This window comes from Loxodonta africana, chromosome X (genome assembly GCF_030014295.1).
Source record: "Loxodonta africana isolate mLoxAfr1 chromosome X, mLoxAfr1.hap2, whole genome shotgun sequence".
Taxonomy (NCBI): Eukaryota; Metazoa; Chordata; class Mammalia; order Proboscidea; family Elephantidae; genus Loxodonta; species Loxodonta africana.
The window spans coordinates 13,728,682-13,746,848 of NC_087369.1; the positions used below are offsets into that span (position 1 = coordinate 13,728,682).

The 18,167-nt window shown below is 42.1% G+C and overlaps 1 protein-coding gene across 1 annotated transcript in view; it reads left to right on the forward strand.

Moving 5' to 3' along the window:
- Positions 1–18,167, forward strand: part of FRMPD4 (FERM and PDZ domain containing 4) — a 216,913-nt gene that overhangs the window by 111,975 nt on the left and 86,771 nt on the right. The window lies entirely within an intron of this gene.

Below are 18,167 nucleotides of genomic sequence, written 5' to 3' on the forward strand. Positions count from 1 at the left end.
AGGACTGATAGGCACGTGGCATTTGTCTTTTATAAGCTGACCTTTCCAAGCATGGAAATGGAAGCTAAAGTTACCAGAACGCTTTAAATTGAGAAGGTGGTGTGCTGGCTTTTAGGTTTTCTCATAAGAAATGAATATCTATGCTTTGGGAAAAGCAATAAATGGAGGATTACTGGGATCTTCAGGAGAAAGTTTCTCTCCCAAGCCTAGTTCCTCTTCCTCTTCAAAGAGAGGCCCTGGATAGCATAATCTCCTTGGAAGAACCTGGAGAAAGGTAGGAAAACAGAGGACTAGAAATAGAGGGGGCTCCCTTTTAGAGTAATTGTCCCAGTTTTAGCACTGAAAGGCCCTCATCTTGGGAAACTCCCCCATCCTGGGCAAAGTGAGATGGTTGATCACCCTACTTTAAAAACAAAAGCCAGTTGCTGTCAAGCCAACCTCGACTCATAGTGACCCTATATGTGTCAGAGTAGAACTGTGTTCACAGGGTTTTTGATGGCTTATTTTTTGGAAGCTGATTGCCAGGTCTTTCTTTTGAGGCATCTCCAGGTGGACTCGAACCTCCAAACTTTCAGTTAGCAGCTGAGCATATTAACCATTTGCACCACCCAGGAACTCCCACCCTACTTTAGATTGGGCCAAAGACAGTGGAGCCTTTGCAGCTGGCTGGGAAAGTCATGCCTGTCCTCATGGGGCTTCCAAATAGCCAAAGGACGCTCTCATAAATGAGCGGGTACCTCACCTGCACCTGGGACAAGTCCTGGGAATGCCTGGAACCTTCCTGTGGACCAGGCATGCAAAAATCTGTAGCAACCTGTATTTTAGAGCTCTCGGGAGGGAGCTGAAACACTATCATTTGAAATTGCTTCTCTCTGAGATGCACCTGGGTGTCAGCAGGGACATAACCTCATTGAGGCAGGCTCTGAGCATCACATCTGTTTGCATCCTGGAGCGCCATATTTGGGCTCAATGGCAGAAGTCACGTGGCCATTTTGTTTTTCCCTCGGCGCACACCTCCATGATCAGTCCTATTGATTTCTGTGCCTGGAGGAGGATGGAAAAAATAAAATATCTGTGTTTGGGTTTCCTGTGACTGAATTGCCTGCTGCAGAACAGAGACAGAGAAAAAACTCTCTAAACGTGCAATCATCACCTAGCAATCCTGCCAGGGCACTTGGAAAGATTGTTTTCCAAGCAAGAGTTTTTTCTTTCCGGTTCAATGCCTTATGGAAGGAAAATGGCATCTCTGTAAACATAGCACTCTGTATAGCACTCGATACATAGTGGAACTCCATGAATAAATGAACCAATTAAAAAAGGGGTTGGCAAAGGATGGCTCAGGATCCAAAACCAGCCCACCACCTGTTTTTGTGTGGCCCATGAGCTAAGAATGGTTTTTAGCATTTTTAAAGAGTTAAAACAAAAGGATATTTTGTGATATGAAAATTATTAAAAAATTCACATTTCAGGTTCTATCAAAAAAGTTTACTGGCACACAGGCACACTCATTCATTTATGTAGCATCTATGCTTGCTCTCCCACTACAACAGTTGAGTAGTGGCAACAGGGACCATGTGACCTGCAAAGCCTAAAGTAGTTACTATCTGGCCCTTTACAGAAAAAGCTTGTGTACCACTCTTTTAGGGCATATTCAGGTAACCAACTAATTTTCATGGGGGGGTAGATAATTTCTCTCAAAATGGGGTTGTCATTCACTCTGAGAATCCCACATGCTTGATAATGGAATTGTGGTGTTTTAAATGGATTGAAGTTAAAAACATTTGTGATTTCTGCCTCTTCCCTGGCCATACAATAGAAGTTCTGTTTGAAAAGATGTGGTATTCCTATACTAAAGGCACCTGGAGACTGTACTATGCTCACATATCCTTGGAATATTAAATAAGATATTCATAACAAAAAAAGAGAGGTAGTAGGCGAGGCCACCACCCATCTGTCAGTTTGTCATACTGTGGTGGCTTGTGTGTTGTTATGATGCTAGAAGCTGTGCCAATAGTATTTCAAATACCAGCAGGACCACCCATGGTGGACAGGTTTCAGCAGAGCTTCCAGAGTAAGACAGACTAGGAAGAAAAGTCTGGTGATCTCCTTCTGAAAAATCGGTTAATGAAAACCCTATGGATCACAATGGAATATTGTCTGATGTAATATCGGAAGATGAGCCTCTCATGTTGGAAAGCACTCAAAATATGACTAGGGAAGAACTAGCACCTCAAAGTAGAGTCGATCTTAATGATGCAGATGGAGTAAATCCTTCAGGAGCTTTATTTGCTGATGTGGCAGGACTCAAAATGAGAAGTAACAGATGCAAACATCCATTAGTAATTAAAACATGAAATGTATGAAGTATGAATCAAGGGAAGTTGGAAGTTGTCAAAAATGAAATAGAATGCTTGGAGGTCAATATCCTAGTTATTAGTAAGCCAAGATGGACTGGTATTGGCCATTTTTTGAATCTGATAATTGTGTTTTTTTTTTTACTATGCCAGGAATAACAAATCAAAGAATGGCATTGCGTTCATTGTTAAAAAGAACATGTCAAAATCTATCCTGAAGTACGATGCTCTCAGTGATAGGTTACTATCCATATACCTACAAGGAAGACCAGTTAATATAACTATTATTCAGATTTACACAGAGAGAGATTTGTATCAAAGAAGTGGCTCAGGAGGTTGTAGAGGCTAGAAAGCCCCAAGTTCATGGGTCAGGCACCAGGTATCAGGCCTCTCCTGACTGTTGTAGCTGCAGGGGCTGACAAACCCAATATCAGCAGGTAAGACAGCAGGCTGCTGGCTGAAGTCCCAAGAACTGGAGGTCAAATGATGATGAGCCAAGTGCAGGATCCAGAGCAGAGCAAAAGCCAACTCAAGCTTTGTCAGAAGCCTATATACATTGGATACAGGCCACACTCCCAAGGAAACACCCTTTTGACTGATTGATTGACTGCTCATAGCAGATTTCATCATGGCGGCTGTCACGGATTGAATTATGTCCCCCCAAAAATGTGTTATCAACTTGGTTGGGCCATGATTCCCAGTATTCTGTGGTTGTCCTCCATTTCGTGATTGTAATTTTATGTTGAGAGGATTAGGGTGGGATCTTTAATACCACCCTTACTCAAGTCACCTCCCTTATCCAAAGTAAAGGGAGTTTCCCTAGGGCGTGGCCTGCACCACCTTTTATCTCTCAAGAGATAAAAGGAAAGGGAAACAAGCAGAGAGTTGGGGACCTCATACCACCAAGAAAGCAGCACCAGGAGCAGAGCCCATCTTTCGGACACGGGGTCCCTTTGCCTGAGAAGCCCCTCGACCAGGGGAAGATTGAGGACAAGGACCTTCCTCCAGAGCCGACAGACAGAGAAAGCCTTCCCCTGGAGCTGACACCCTGAATTTGGACTTATAACCTACTAGACTGTGAGAAAATAAATTTCTCTTTGTTAAAGCCATCCACTTGTGGTATTTCTGTTATGGCAGCACTAGATGACTAAAACAGAGGTAACTACATCATCACATAATTGCCAAACTACTGAGAATCATGGCCCAGCCAAGCTGACACACAACCTTAATCAACACAGCAACTCACAACAAATATGCAGGATATGGAGCTAGATACTGTATACACAAAGATTAACAAGATGAAGCCTGCCCTTCAGGGAGCTTATGGTCTACACCACTATGCGTCAGTCAAGTTGGACATCCTCAAAGCAGACAAGGCCCCACATTGGAATGCATGAGGGAATTGTCAGATTTGTAAGAACTTTGCTAGCGATAAAACTACATAGGCTCCAGAGATGGGAAACACAGACCCTAAGTCTTACTCCCTTTTAATCTCAGGGCTTTAAGTTCATCTTTATAAAAGTAACAAGGTACTTTATTTTAACCAAATGCTGGTGGTAGTGGGGTTCTCATCGTAACCCATACCTTCAATCTCATTAAACCAGAAAATTAAAATAACGTATTTCTCACTAATGAAAAAGTTCAGGCATTAGGACATTTCCCTGTGTCTTCCCATCAGGCGAGTCATCTGTCTGCTATAATGTGTACTAACCTAAAAATTTTAGTTCTTGTAAAATAATGCCTTTTTTATTGGGCTCTTCAGCCAATATGTCTTTTAATGTTTATATCTTACACAAGATAAATTCCTTTTGAGTTTAATAAAATATCCCATTTTCTTAGCCACAAAGGAAATTTGGAAAAACACTCATCATTTTAATAACACTGTAAGATTCTGCCCTTAAAAACTGGCATCCATTTACTTGCCTAAGTGGTTTAGCCTTGTTTAGTTCTTTTTTTCCCCCTTGCAGCATTTGCTCCTGGATCGTTTTTTGTTTCCAGATACATTTGTGTTTCTTTGTGGATTATTTTTCTTATCATTTGGTTGCTTTATTATAGAAATCTTTTTTTTTCTTGAGCAAATGAAAGAGTTTCTTGGAGACCAATTTACTGCTATAGTAACCACATTTTCGTTTTTGCATATATTCTCAAAAAGAGCTATAATTGCTGCACTAAAAATAGGCGAGTTCTGTTCATTTCATAGTTTTCTACGTTGTTAACTCTAGCTCCTAGCGGTCAGGAAGCAAAATCTTTGAAGAATCCACGCCCTTTACAAATTGTCATATCTTTCTTCTTTAGAGGTAGCCAAGGGCAATTTTCCTTGACTTTTCACAACTAGACAAATTAACTTAAAACAGCCTTCAAATTTTTATTTTGAAAAAAATGTGGAGTATAAGTGTTCATAGAAGCACTATGAGTTGTGTCCCCTCTCCCCTCACAGGCAGCCAACCCAATTAAATTCAGTTGACCTCAACAAACAACGACTGAGCATTTACTATGTGGCAAACATGGTGTAAGGCACTGGGGATGTATAGATACGTAAGACATCTTTCCTGTTCTCGAGGAGGAGACTTCTTATTGATTCCACCATGTTTTTCAGGTGTTGGTGAGAATGCTTGGTGGGATGTTATGGAATGTTGGGATGGTGGTAGTGTCATGGAACCACCCCTGGGTGGAAGAGCATATGCCTAGGAGGGAGGTGTAATATAGATCTTTCCTTTGCCCCCAGAAACCCCAGACCCTTCTGGTGGACACTCACTTTCCAACTGGAAGATATAGAAGTATTCATTGCCTAGGCAGTTGTCCTGAACCACAGTCTTGAAATTTGCTTTTGCCCTCTCTCCATTGTGCCGTCATGGCAGCAACAAAAATTTTGTTTTTCATGTGACACTGGGGTGCTAGCTTTTTTGGATTAGAAGTGCATTTGAGAATCTGAAAAATACCATGGATTCCTCCCTCCACCCAACAAACTCCGTATGTGTACACATTTTTGAATAATGAATGATCCTTCACAAGTGAAGCCAATCCCAGTTTAAGAACCCCAGCAGCCGACTCTGGAAGTGCTGGTTCCCTTCCTGTCCCTTCCTCATTCTTAGAGGTAACACCGAAGACCCAGCACGTGGACAACTCTCTTACCCATTTCCATCACAGTAGAGGAAGCTGATGGCTGCCCATTCCATAGTAGAATGGTGCAAGGGTCGAAGTGGAGACTGGTTTCCACTTCTCCGTTCCTCTACAATAGGTTAGATAACTATCTGCCTATCCATTTGTCTTCTCTTGCTACATAAGTTGTACTACTGTCGCTGGCTTAATTGCTGAGTGGTGCCATGTTGTTGTGTGTCATTGAGTCAATTCCAACTCATAGCAGCTTTACAGAACAGAGTAGAACTGCCCCAGAGGGATTTCCAGGCTATAATCTTTATGGGAGCAGATCACCAGGTCTTTTCTCCCATGGAGTGACTGGTGGGTTTGAACCGCCGACCTTTTCGTTAGTGGCAGAGCATTTAACTATTGTGCCACTACGGCTCCTTAGTAGTGCATAGCTATGGCCATATCTACAGAAGGTTGCCCTCATATATTACCCTTTCTGTACTAATATCCTGGGATTGGAGAGCATTTCTGGGGAGTGGTAGGGTTCTTCTGATAAGAAAGTAACTGTAATAAGAAATAAGAATAGATGTTAAATTACTAATCATTACTTTCATTCGTAAAAGACAAAACCAGTAATTTTTAGAGACATTCCTTCTACCCAAGTAACTAATACATATAAACACACACCAAACTATGTACAATTTTCATTTTATGACTAGGACAACTCTTCTAAAAACAATGAGAATGCTCAAAAGGACAACTCATCTCTTCCTGTAACATGTACTTCCTACAAAGGAATGGGTGAAGTCACTTCCACCACTTTGAATCCATGCCATGCCCCAGACCACAGGAACCCACCACCACAATCAAGGTCAAGGCTTTGCGTGTAACTTGTAAGGGCTCCTTTTTTTTTTTTTAATACCTCAGCAAGCAAGAAGGAAAAACATTGAAGGCATCCCAACTAATAATGATGACGAGAGTTCACATGTATTCGGCCCTTATTATATGCTAAGCCTGGGTTAAACACTTTTCATGCGTTGTTATTAAGACCAGCTAACACTTATATAGTGCTTACTATGCCCTGTCCTGAGTGCTTTGTGTGTGTTAACTCATTCAGTCCTCAAAACAGTGAATGGGTACAATGTTGTTGTTAGGCACCGTAGAGTCAGTTCTGACTCATAGCGACCCTCTACGTACAACAGGACGAAACACTGCCTGGTACTGAGTCCATTGTTGCAGCCACTGTGTCAATCCATCTCATTGAGGGTCTTCTTTTTCACTGACCTTCTACTTACCAAGCATGATGTCCTTCACCAGGGACTGGTCCCTCCTGATAACATGTCCAAAGTACGTGAGATGAAGTCTTGCTATCCTCGCTTCCAAGGAGCATTCTAGCTGTATTTCTTCCAAGACAGACCTGTTTGTTCTTCTGGCAATCCATGGTATATTCAATATTCTTCGCCAACACCGTAATTCAAAGGCATCAATTCTTCCGTCTTCCTTATTCATTGTCCAGCTTTCACATGCATTTGAGGTGATTGAAAATAACCATGGCTTGGGTCAGGCGCACTGTAGTCCTCAAAGTGACGTCTTTGCTTTTCAACACTTTAAAGAGGTCTTTTGCAGCAGATTTGCCTGGTACAATCTTCGGTATTTGATTTCTTGACTGCTACTTCCATGGGCGTGGATTGTGGATCCAAGTAAAATGAAATCCTTGACAACTTCAATCTTTTCTCCCTATATCATGTTCTCCCTTTATCATGATGTTTTTGTTTTTGTTTTTTTATCTTGATGTTGCTTATTGGTCCAGTTGTGAAGATTTTTGTTTTCTTTATGTTGAGGTATAATCCATACTGAAGGCTATGGTCTTTGATCTTCATCAGTAAGTGCTTCAAGTCCTCTTCACTTTCAGCAAGCAAGGTTGTGTCATCTGCATATGGGTACAGTGGTTACTCCTTAACAGATGGGGAAACTGAGGCAGGCATGGAATAGTTAAGGGATGTGCCCAAAACCCTACAGCTAGTAAGCAGTGGAATGAAACCCAATCTAACTTCTGAGTGAATGCTCTTAAACACTCACTTACACTGTTCATCACGTGCGTTCCACATGATAGCCCTGTGAGCAAGTACTGTTTGTTGTGCCCATATCACACTTAGAGAAGTTCAAGCACTTGCTTGTGGTCAGAGTCAAGGAAAGAGACATGGAGTTGGAATGGGAGAAAGCCAGCATGAGTTACCAGGACCCACTGGTCCAAAGGGGGCCAAGGCTGACCATATGGCTTATCAAGTCCTCCCCCTTACTTGGTGGCCCACAAACAACAAAGCTGTAATTGGGCTCTAGAACCTGGCTCTTAACTCCTACACCCCCTCGATACACTCCATTTTTGAATTACACGTAAATAACCTATCTCGTATCCCAGTTTTGCCGAGCAGCTGCTTGATTTTACTAGGGACCACTCAAGAGTATCTGCTTATTGCAGTCGGTGGGAAATTGGCAGGCTCATAAAGAGTAAAATCAACCATTTAGAAGGGACCCTTCTAAAAATTAGATCTCAGCACGTCTGTCTGTTTTATCAGTCCCTCCTCATCAGAATTATAATGGAAAGTCAAATCAGATCATGTTCCAAAGTTACCGTGTCTGCCGAAGAATACATTAGGAAGGTCACCTTCCTGGCTTATTTCAGCAGGTCTTAGGTGCGTCACGGTGCTGCTTAGTAAAATAACAAAGCAAAGAACATCTACTGGGCATCCGGCACATAAAAGATGCATGATGATGCATGATATAATAAGGCCTTATTATAGTAAGACCAGCAAGAAATTGCAGGGAAAACACAAAAGAACACCCCCCTGGTATGCTGACACTACAAATTATGGTCTCACCCACTGCACACTTGCAGTATACAGGCTTTCTGGCAATTGCAAATTACAGAGCCTGGGGAGAATGAGGTCAGCAATTCTAGAAAATGGAAAGCGCAGGCGAACATTCTAACAAGGATAAAGTAGAAAAAAGGATTTCAGGTCACAGTTCATAAAGGTTATAATGACAAAAATGAATATGAAAAATGGCTTCCCCCAGAGTGTTTTAATGTCCCTTAAAAAAAAAAAACCTTAGATTTTGTTAATGACCGTCTCCCACTCTTTCATTAAATCTCTTCATTACCGTAGATGCTTTCATGCAACTCATGTATGGAAAATGAATGTTGACGATGGGAAGACCAGAAAAAATGGAAAATTAGGGCAGGTTTTCGATGATCTCATATGGTTGACACTGCAGAATGTCTTCACAACTTGCTTGTATTAAGAAAAACAAATAGAAGGAGATAACAACTGACCGTATGCCATGTTCTGTTAATCCGTTGGAACTACAAATTTATCAATTATTACCTCTCTAAAAAAAAAAAAATTTTTTTTTTAATGGCTAATGAGAGATGCAAATCATAACCACATGATACCATTTCCCTTCCACTAGGATGGTTAAGATTAAAAAAAAAACTCAGAAAATAACAAATGTTGGCAAGGATGTCGGGAAATTGGAACACTTGTCCATTGCTGGTGGGAATGCAAAACGGTACAGCCATTGTGGAAAACAGTGTGGTGGTTCCTCAAAAAACTAAAAACAGAACTACCATATGGCCCAGCAATTCACTCCTAGGTATACACCCAAAAGACTGGAAAGCAGAGTCAATGGAAACCCTGGTGGCGTAGTAGTTAAGAGCTTTGGCTGCTAGCCAAAAGGTTGGTAGTTCAAATCCACCAGGCGCTCCTTGGAAACTCTATGGGACAGTCCTACTCTGGCCTATAGGGTCGCTATGAGCCAGACTCGACGGCAATGGGCTTTTTTTGGTTTGGTAATGGCTAATGACACAGAGCATCTTTTCAAGTGTTTGGTGGCCATTTGAGCGTCCTCTGGTGAAATGTCTGTTGAAGTCCTTTGCCCGTTGTATGATTGAGTTATTTGTCTTTTTGTTGTTTAGTTGTCAAAGTTTTATATATGTTTTGGTTATTAGATTCTTGTCGGATATGTGGTTTCTGAAGATATTCTCCCAGTCAGTAGCTTGTCTTCTCACTTTTTTGGTAAAGTCCTTTGATGAACAAAAGTTTTTAATTTTTATGAGGTCCCATTTATTTATTTTGTCTTTTGCTGTTTGTGCTTTTAGATAATCCATTGCTGAAAGCTAGGCCTGACAGTGTCGCCCCTGCTTGTTCTAAGATTTTATGTTTTTAGTTTGCACATTTAGGTCCTTAATCCATTTTGAGTTTGTTTTTATATATGGTGTGAGGCATGGATCTGTTTCATATTTCTGCATGTGGAAATCAAGTTTTCCCAGCAGCATTAATTGGAGAGACTCTTCTTTCCTCATTGAATGGCCTTAGCACCCTTGTCAAAAATTAGTTGACCATAGATGTGTGGGTTTATTTCTGGACTCTCAATTCTATTCCATTTGTCTATACATCGATTGTTGTACCATTACCAGGCTGTTTTGGTTACTGTTGCTGTATAGTATATTTTAAAACCAGTAAGTGTGAGTCCTCCTGCTTTGTTCTCTTTCAACATTGCTTTAGTTATTTGGGGCCTCTTGCCATTCCATATAAAGCTGAGGATTGCTTTTTCTATTTCTGTAAAGAAGGCTATTGGAGTTTTTATCAGCATTGCATTGAATTTATAGATCATTTTGGGTAGTATTGACATCTTAACAATATTAAATCTTTTAATCCATGAACATGGAATATCTTTCCATTTATTTAAGTCTTCTTTAATCTCTTTCAGCAATGTTTTATAGTTTTCATTTTATAAGCCCTTCACACCCCTGGTTAGATTTATTCCTAGGTATTTTATTTGAAAATTCTAGTCTTTCAGGGCAAAGATAACTTTAGGAGTGATTAGGAAGGGCTGAAACTCAGGGTTTGCAAAGGCACCCAGGACTCATCCCTGAGGTGGTAGAACCCACAGCTGCTTGACAGTGAACTTTACTTGGGGAACCGCACATATGTGTAGCAGTGTGATGAGGTGGTGTCTGGAACAAGAGTGATTTCAGAGTTCTGTCATATGGATGAGTGGCGTGTAGGGAGATTCAGAGGCTACTGGTATGTGCCCTGCTGGGGTTGAAATTAGACTAGGAATGAATTAAATCAGAGGTTGGGAAACGTTTTCTATAAAGGGGCAAAGAGTAAATATTTTAGGCTTTGTGGATCACAAGGTCTCTGTCACAACTATTTAATTCTGTTACAGTGCAAAAGCAGCCATAGATAATATATAAATGGATAGTGTGGCTGTGTTCCAATAAAACTTTATTTACAAAAACACTAAGTGGACTGGAATTGGCTCCAAAAAGAAAGTCATAGTTTGTTGACCTAAATAAATGAAATTTGAGGAGAACTGATCTGAAGAGAGAAACCCTGTGGCGTAGTGGTTAAGTGCTACAGCTGCTAACCAAGGTCAGCAGTTCAGATCCACCAGGTGCTCCTTGGAAACTCTATGGGGCAGTTCTACTCTGTCCTATAGGGTCGCTATGAGTTGGAATCGACTCGGTGGCATTGGGTTTGGTTTGGTTTTTATAGACATAGATATTGATATTTAAAAAAAAAAGTTGCTGTCAAGTTGATTCCAACTCATGTCCTATAGGGTTGCTATGAGCCGGAATTAACTCAATGGCAACGGGTTTGGTTTGGATCTGAAGAGAAGAGAGCTAGAGGCAGAGAAATCAAGCAGAAGGTGCCAGACCTTATGCTAACAATAATAATGGATAAAGCAAAGATTATGAACTGTCTGACCGCCAAAAATCCTCTTTGGAGAGTGGAGAGATAGGAAGAAATTTATAAGCAAACAGATAAACAGCATGGACTTTTATGATGCTTCCCCTGATTCTCTCTAATCCACCCCCACAAAGTAAGACTCCCATTTCTTTACCCACTGAAACCTTTATTATAATCTATACCACAATATATTACCATTATTTGTGTACTTGTCTTCCTTTACCACAAGTCTGTGTGTCTCTTAATGACAAGGACCAGTATTAGGGTAGCACAAGCTGCTGTAACAACCCTGAAACTGCACAGAGACTCAGTCCCACTAGGAGTTTGTCAATCACATGAAGTCCATGATGGGTGCTCAGCATTGGTGGCCAGCAATTCTTCAGGGGCTCATCCAGGGATCCAACCCAATCTCTCTCCATTGCGTGGCTCTGCCATCTTACACATGTAGCTTCTGACTTGTCCTGGTCAATCTGGCAGAAAGGGAAGAGCATGGCAAGACGCCATGGGAGGGTGTTATGGGAAAGGCCTGGAAGGGGCACCTAGCCCTCCTTCATGCCTTCCTAGTGTGGACTCCTTGTGTGCCCAGGCAGTGGAGGGAGCAGGCTTGCCCAGCAGGCAGCCAGGCTCTGCACATACCATATTTTATTCATTATTTTAGCCTTCATGCCTAGTGCTGTTATCTAGCACGAAAGCGAAAAGAAATAAATGTTTACAGAAAAAGCCCTAAAGGTGAATTTAATACTGTCGTTGTTGTTGTTAATTGCCACTGAGTCAACTCCGACTCATGGCGACCATGTACAACAGAACGAAATGTTGCCCAGTCCTGCACTATCCTCCTAATGGTTGGTATGCTCGAATCCATTGTTGTGGCCACTGTGTATTTTGAGTGCCTTCCAACCTAGGGGGCTTGTCTTCCAGCAGTATATCAGACAATGTTCTTCTATGACTCATAAAGTTTTCACTGGCTAATTTTCAGAAGTAGATGACCAGGCCTTTCTTCCTAGTCTTACTCTGGAAGCTGTACTGAAACCTGTCCACTATGGTTGACCCTGCTGGTATTTGAAATACCGGCGGCATAGCTTTTAGCATCACAGCAACACACAAGCTACTGCAGTATGACAAACTGACAGACAGGTGATGGAAATTTAGTACTACCCACCTTTAAAAAGGTTACACACAATTCATTCTCTTTTCCTGTAGTCAAATCAAATGAGCTGATAAACTGTATAGTCACTGTCCCTGAAGCAGGCTGGTGGCGTGTCTGATGCTTCTGCATCTGTGTGGACTTGTAGTCTTTACACATCATATGTTCCAAGCATCCCCATCACTCCATCACTGTCATCCACCATTTCATCTCCATCTGTCTCATGTTTACAGACTTCATTGTTCTCAACCTCTGCAAATCACCCTCAGCTCCATTCATGGATTTGCAATGAAGCATTTGGTAAGTGGTTTAAACGACCACTCTGGAATTAACCTGCCCCCACATTGCCGTAACCCAGTGTCGGATCCTGTACACAGCATGACCAGAGTCACATTTGTGCCCACACTGAAGATGACCTTCAGTTTTCCCTAAACTCATTGGGAGTAAATGAATAATAACCCACTTTCCTTTCGGAAAATGCAGTGGTTACTGCCTACTTGTGTGGGCTTTTAGGGGCTATATTTATGCCTAATGTGCATCGTTTGTACGTGAACTTGCAGATACACAGCCTCCTCCTCCTCTCCTAACTGGATCAGCATCCGCGCTGTGTAATCTCCCAGTGTCCCCTTCTTGTCGTTAAGATACAGAAAGTCTGGGAGGGAGAAGACCGTGGATCTACACCAGGCATATCCCAATCAGCTCTGTTGATGTAACAGCTTCAGAGTCCTCCTCCCCAAAAGGCTGTGGGGCTCTAAAGGCATTTTGTGAGAGCCCATTCTTCATTGTACAGATCTGTCCTAAAATGGAAGGACGTTTAGCATCCCAGACTCATCTGCTCAATCCTATCGGTGCTCCCAGTCACTGGGACAGCCCCAGGTCCCTGCGCCACACTGAGAACCACTGGAGATGATTGTTGTGGGACAATTCCAGCATCATACGTCATCTGTTCCAAACCTCTCCGTCACTCCATCACTGTCATCCGCTGTTTCATCTCCATCGGTCTCACTTTTCCTGGCTTCATCGTTCTCACCTCTGCAAATCATACGACAGAAATGATATCTCACCTTTTCCTCTAGAGGGAGCAATTTCCAAATCCCTGCAGAGTAATGATTGTCAAGTGGGTGGGAATATTCCAAGATGGCAGACTCTTCATGAGAAGGGTGAGGAAAGAGGAGGGAGGTAATGAGGCAAGTCCGGTCTCTGCTCTCAAGCAACAGAGCAGGGAGGTAGCAATGATCAAGCGCCACCCTCTCCCCGCTGGGAATCCAGACGGCACCATAGCAGAGACCACCACATTGGAAAACAAAATGATAATACCGTGAGTTTTAGTTATAATTGGGAATCTGTAAAATGTATTGGATTACAAATCTGGGAGGGGGGCAGAAAAGGATGCTTTGAACAAGTAAAATGCAAAGAAGGATTTGGTATTCCATTGTCACTCCTGGGCTAGCCTGTTTTTGTTTGTTTTTCATGTAGCCAGAAACTGCTGAAAGAAACACTTGAACCAAATTTTAAAAAAGGAAAAGGAAAAAACAACCACCATTTCTTAAGCGCTCTTCTGGGCCACATACACCCAATCCTTGAACATCTCTGTGAGTGGGGGTTATCGGACCCCTTTAAGGAAGCAGGATTAGACCAGTGCTGCCTGGGGGTGGCAGCGGGGCCGTATATGATCCTGGTGAGTTCCACCATTTACTCAATCAGTGGAGCAGTACTTGATGAAGCTGAAAGGTGACCCCAGTGTCCATGTGTCCATGCTTCTTCTTTGCATACTCTGTTGCCACCCTGGGTGCGAGGAAATGAACAGAGGGAAAACAGGGTGAGTTATTCAGAAAGAAGCTAGTCTAATCACCTTTCCCAAACCCAGTGCAAGGAGACAGGGGCCCTAGCTGTGTTGCCGAACGTCCTAACTGGCTTTAAGCAACCCCCTTCCAGGGACCCTTAGACAACGCTCAGGACAGCCTGCGGTGGCTCGAGTGGATTCACCACCCGACTACCCTTCCTGAATGGTGGTTGCTGAACAAAAGCCTCAGGGCCTTTGCATGACCTAGACAAAGGGGACAATCTCCCAAGATCAAGCTGAGAATGTGCTTCCCAACAGCCTCTTGGGCAGGGGGTTGGAGGTGAGATACGTTATTTAGAAAAATTAAGAAATAGAATATTTCTTAGAACCACTGTTAGAGGTAAAAATTGTGTACATGCTACATAGTTTTTTGTTGTGTTTGTTTTGTGGGACAAAACACAGAAGTATGGAAAATGGGGGCTCTCTTTAATTTCACTTGTACATTCTGAAATACTTTCTGGCTCCACATACAAACATTGGATCTCATGTCTAGCAAATCATTCTTATTCCAAATAAGATTTCATTGTATTTCAATATCTTTGCTTATTAGTATTCTGTGTGTTTTAAATCAGTCTTTACTAAGTGTACCAAATTATACACCATCATGCAGTAGGCATAAAGAAGCAGTTAATAAGCCATCTGATAACAACTAAAAAGATAAATTATAGACTCATTTCCTCTGTGTGCTACATATGTTTAGAGTGAAAGGTACAAAAAAAAACAGTGTAGATTTTTGTCATTTAGATGGAAACAATTGTAATATATTATTATTCCAAATAAGATTTCACTTTTATTCCAACATCTTTGCTTATTTGTATTCTGAGTATTTCAAACAAACAGCCAAGGCGGCAGTTGTTACTGATTCTAGGTCAAGTAATAAAGGACCCAGAAGACAAAAGATTCGTCATTTTTTACCCCCGTGTGAAAACTTAGCGCTGTTAAACGCCCCCCCCCCCCCCGTTAACTCCTTGCTACTGTTTGGTTTATATTTTTATGCCCAAAACACTCTACATCTCTGTGTCTGATAAACCGGATTGCTTTGTGGGCTGAGCAGTCCTGGGTTCTTACAAGAAGCATGTCAGAGCTGAATTTTCATCTCACGCTCTGAAACTCTACCCCAGGGTGTTTTCATTTATATTTAATGTTAAATCAAGGGTATTAGGATGGAACAGGCTGTTCTTCATTGAACCCAATCAACAGTATCAGCTCACTTCAAATTCCAGAAATAACATTTGGAGTGTTCTTTTCTGATAGAACACTTCAGGATATCTGGATAACTCAGAGCTTGGTAATTTCAAAAGTGAATAACCAAACACAGTAACAAACAAAACCTCTCTTGGGATTTACAATAAAAACACCAAGTTTGGAGAAAGCTTCTAAAAGCACGAAGATTTTTTGCAAAGCATATTTTTTTGCCCCTTTCATTTTCTGCCTGTATTATGTTTCTTAAGTAAAGAGAGGTACTGGTTTCTATTATTTGACAAAGTAATACAATACGTGGGAGGCCCTTAACACTAGCCTCCTCCTGTAATTTGTTTCATTTTCTTCATGAAGCCCCTTTCCTTGGGCTCTCAAATATACAGTATGTCTTAAAATTGCATAGCCCGTTTTAGTAAGAACCTTCCAGGCAGAAGTGAAAGAAACCCAACTCAAACTGCCTTAAGCAAAAAATGGGATTTTCTGGCTGGTGGAACTCAAACGTGTGTGGGTGGGACTGGCTTCAGGCATAGCAGAGTTAGGTGTTGAGACCCAATGGTATCAGGAACCCTTCATCCTCCGTCTCCTGGCTCTGACCAATTTCTTTCTTTCTTTTTTTTTCTTTTTTGTAGTATAATGCCCTTTGTATTGTTTTAAAACATGTGTAGCCAGTTGATATAACGCTTAGGGATATATTAGAAATACATACATAGTGAAAATAGTTTCATAAAAGTAAAGCATGAGAATGAGAAACACCAAATTCAGGACAGTGATTACCTCTGGCCGAGGAAGAGCGAAGTGATCAGAAGGTTATCAGAGTGGGGTAAACAGAAAGGATTGTAAGTGTGGGGCAATATTTTATTTAAATTAGGTAGTAAGTACATGGATATCGGTGGCATTATACTTATAGATGGTTTATACATCTTAAATATTGTTTATCTTTTTTCTTCAGGTTGTTCTTTTTTTTTTACTTTTTATTGTGCTTTAAATGAAAGTTTATAAATCAAGTCAGTTCGTCATACAAAAATTCACATATACTCCTAGTCGCTCTCCCCCTAATGTCACCCTGTATTCCCCATGTCCATTCAGCCAGCTTCTGTCTCCCTCTGCCTTCTAATCTCCCCTCCAGACAGGAGCTGCCCACATAGCCTCATGTGTCTACTTGATCCAAGAAGCCTACTCCTCACCATTATCACTTTGTGTCTTATAATCCAGTCCAGTCCCTGTCTGAAGAGTTGGCTTTGGGAATGGTTCCTGTCTTGGGCTAACAGAAGGTCTGGGGACCATGATCACCGTGGTCCTTCTAGTCTCTGTCTGCCCAGTTTCTGATGTTCGCTTCTTTCTCAGGAGAGCTCTCCCCAAGTAGTGTCAAGATGGTACCAGAACTCTAGGTGCATGGGCTACCAGTTGAACAACCCAAGATGGTGAGAGAGCACTGGTTTCCCATAAATCCAACCAGACTTCCCAGGCAGGGCTCTCATCAGCCCAGCAGGGTGACTGTCTACCCCTAAGGTAATCACTGCAGCCCAGGAAGTAGACTATGCTGAGTGGTCAGGTTTAGGCCATGTTCCTGCCCCCTAGAAAAAGGAGATGGGGCCAGCCCCTAGTGGATTTTACTATCCAAGAGTGAGGGAGGTTGGTTCTGCCAAGGAAATCTGGTGGCCATTATCAAAAAAATGGACCGAATGCTGGTCAAGCAAAGGAAACAGCCACCCACTACAACTGCTCATGTGTCATTGCAGGTTATTTTGGAAACAGTTTACTAGGAAAAGTTTTGAACCCAATCCTAAGTGGAGAGAATAGTATAGAAAACCTAGGTTCTCATCACCTAGCTTCAGCACTCCTTAACTCATGCCCAGTCGTGTTCCCCACCACTCATCTGTCCATTTGTCATATGTGGTGGCTTGTGTATTGCTGTGATGCTGGAAGCTATACTACCAGTATTTCAAATACGAGCAGGGTCACCCATGGTGGACAGGTTTTAGCAAAGCTTTCAGGTGAAGACAGACTAGGATGAAAGACCTGGTGACCTACTTCTGAAAATTGGCCGATGAAAACCCTATGGATCACAAGAGAGTATTGTCCAATATAGAGCTAGAAGATGAGTCTCCTAAGTTGGAATACACAGTAGCCACAACAATGAACTCAAGCATACCAACTATTGTGAAGACGGTGCAGGACCTGGCAATGTTTCATCCTGTCATGAGTCAGAGCAAGCTCCATGGCGGCTGACAAAAACAACAATCTTGTTCCATCCCTGCCCCTAGGCAATTCCCCAGTCTTTGATGATGATGTTGAAGCAAACCCCAGACATCGTGTCATTTGATCTTTAATAATTCAGCATGAAACTCTAAAAGACAAGCATTCTTACACCATAGACACAAGGTAATTATGAGCCCAAGACACAGAAAGGACCACATAAACCAGAGACTACATTAGCCTGAGACCAGAAGAACTAGGTGGTGCCCGGCTGCAACCGATGACTGCCCTGACAGGGAACACATCAGAGAACCCCTGAGGGAGCCCCAGGAGAGCAGTGGGATGCAGACCCCAAATTCTCTTAAAAAGACCAGACTTAATGGTCTGACTGAGACTAGAAGGACCCTGGAGGTCATGGTCCCCAGTCCTTCTGTTAGCCCAAGACAGGAACCATTCCCAAAGCCAACTCTTAAGACAGGGATTAGACTGAAGTATAGGATAGAAAATGACACTGGTAAAGAGTGAGCTTCTTGGATCAAGTAGACACATGAGACTATGTGGGCAGCTCCTGTCTGGAGGGCAGACGGGAA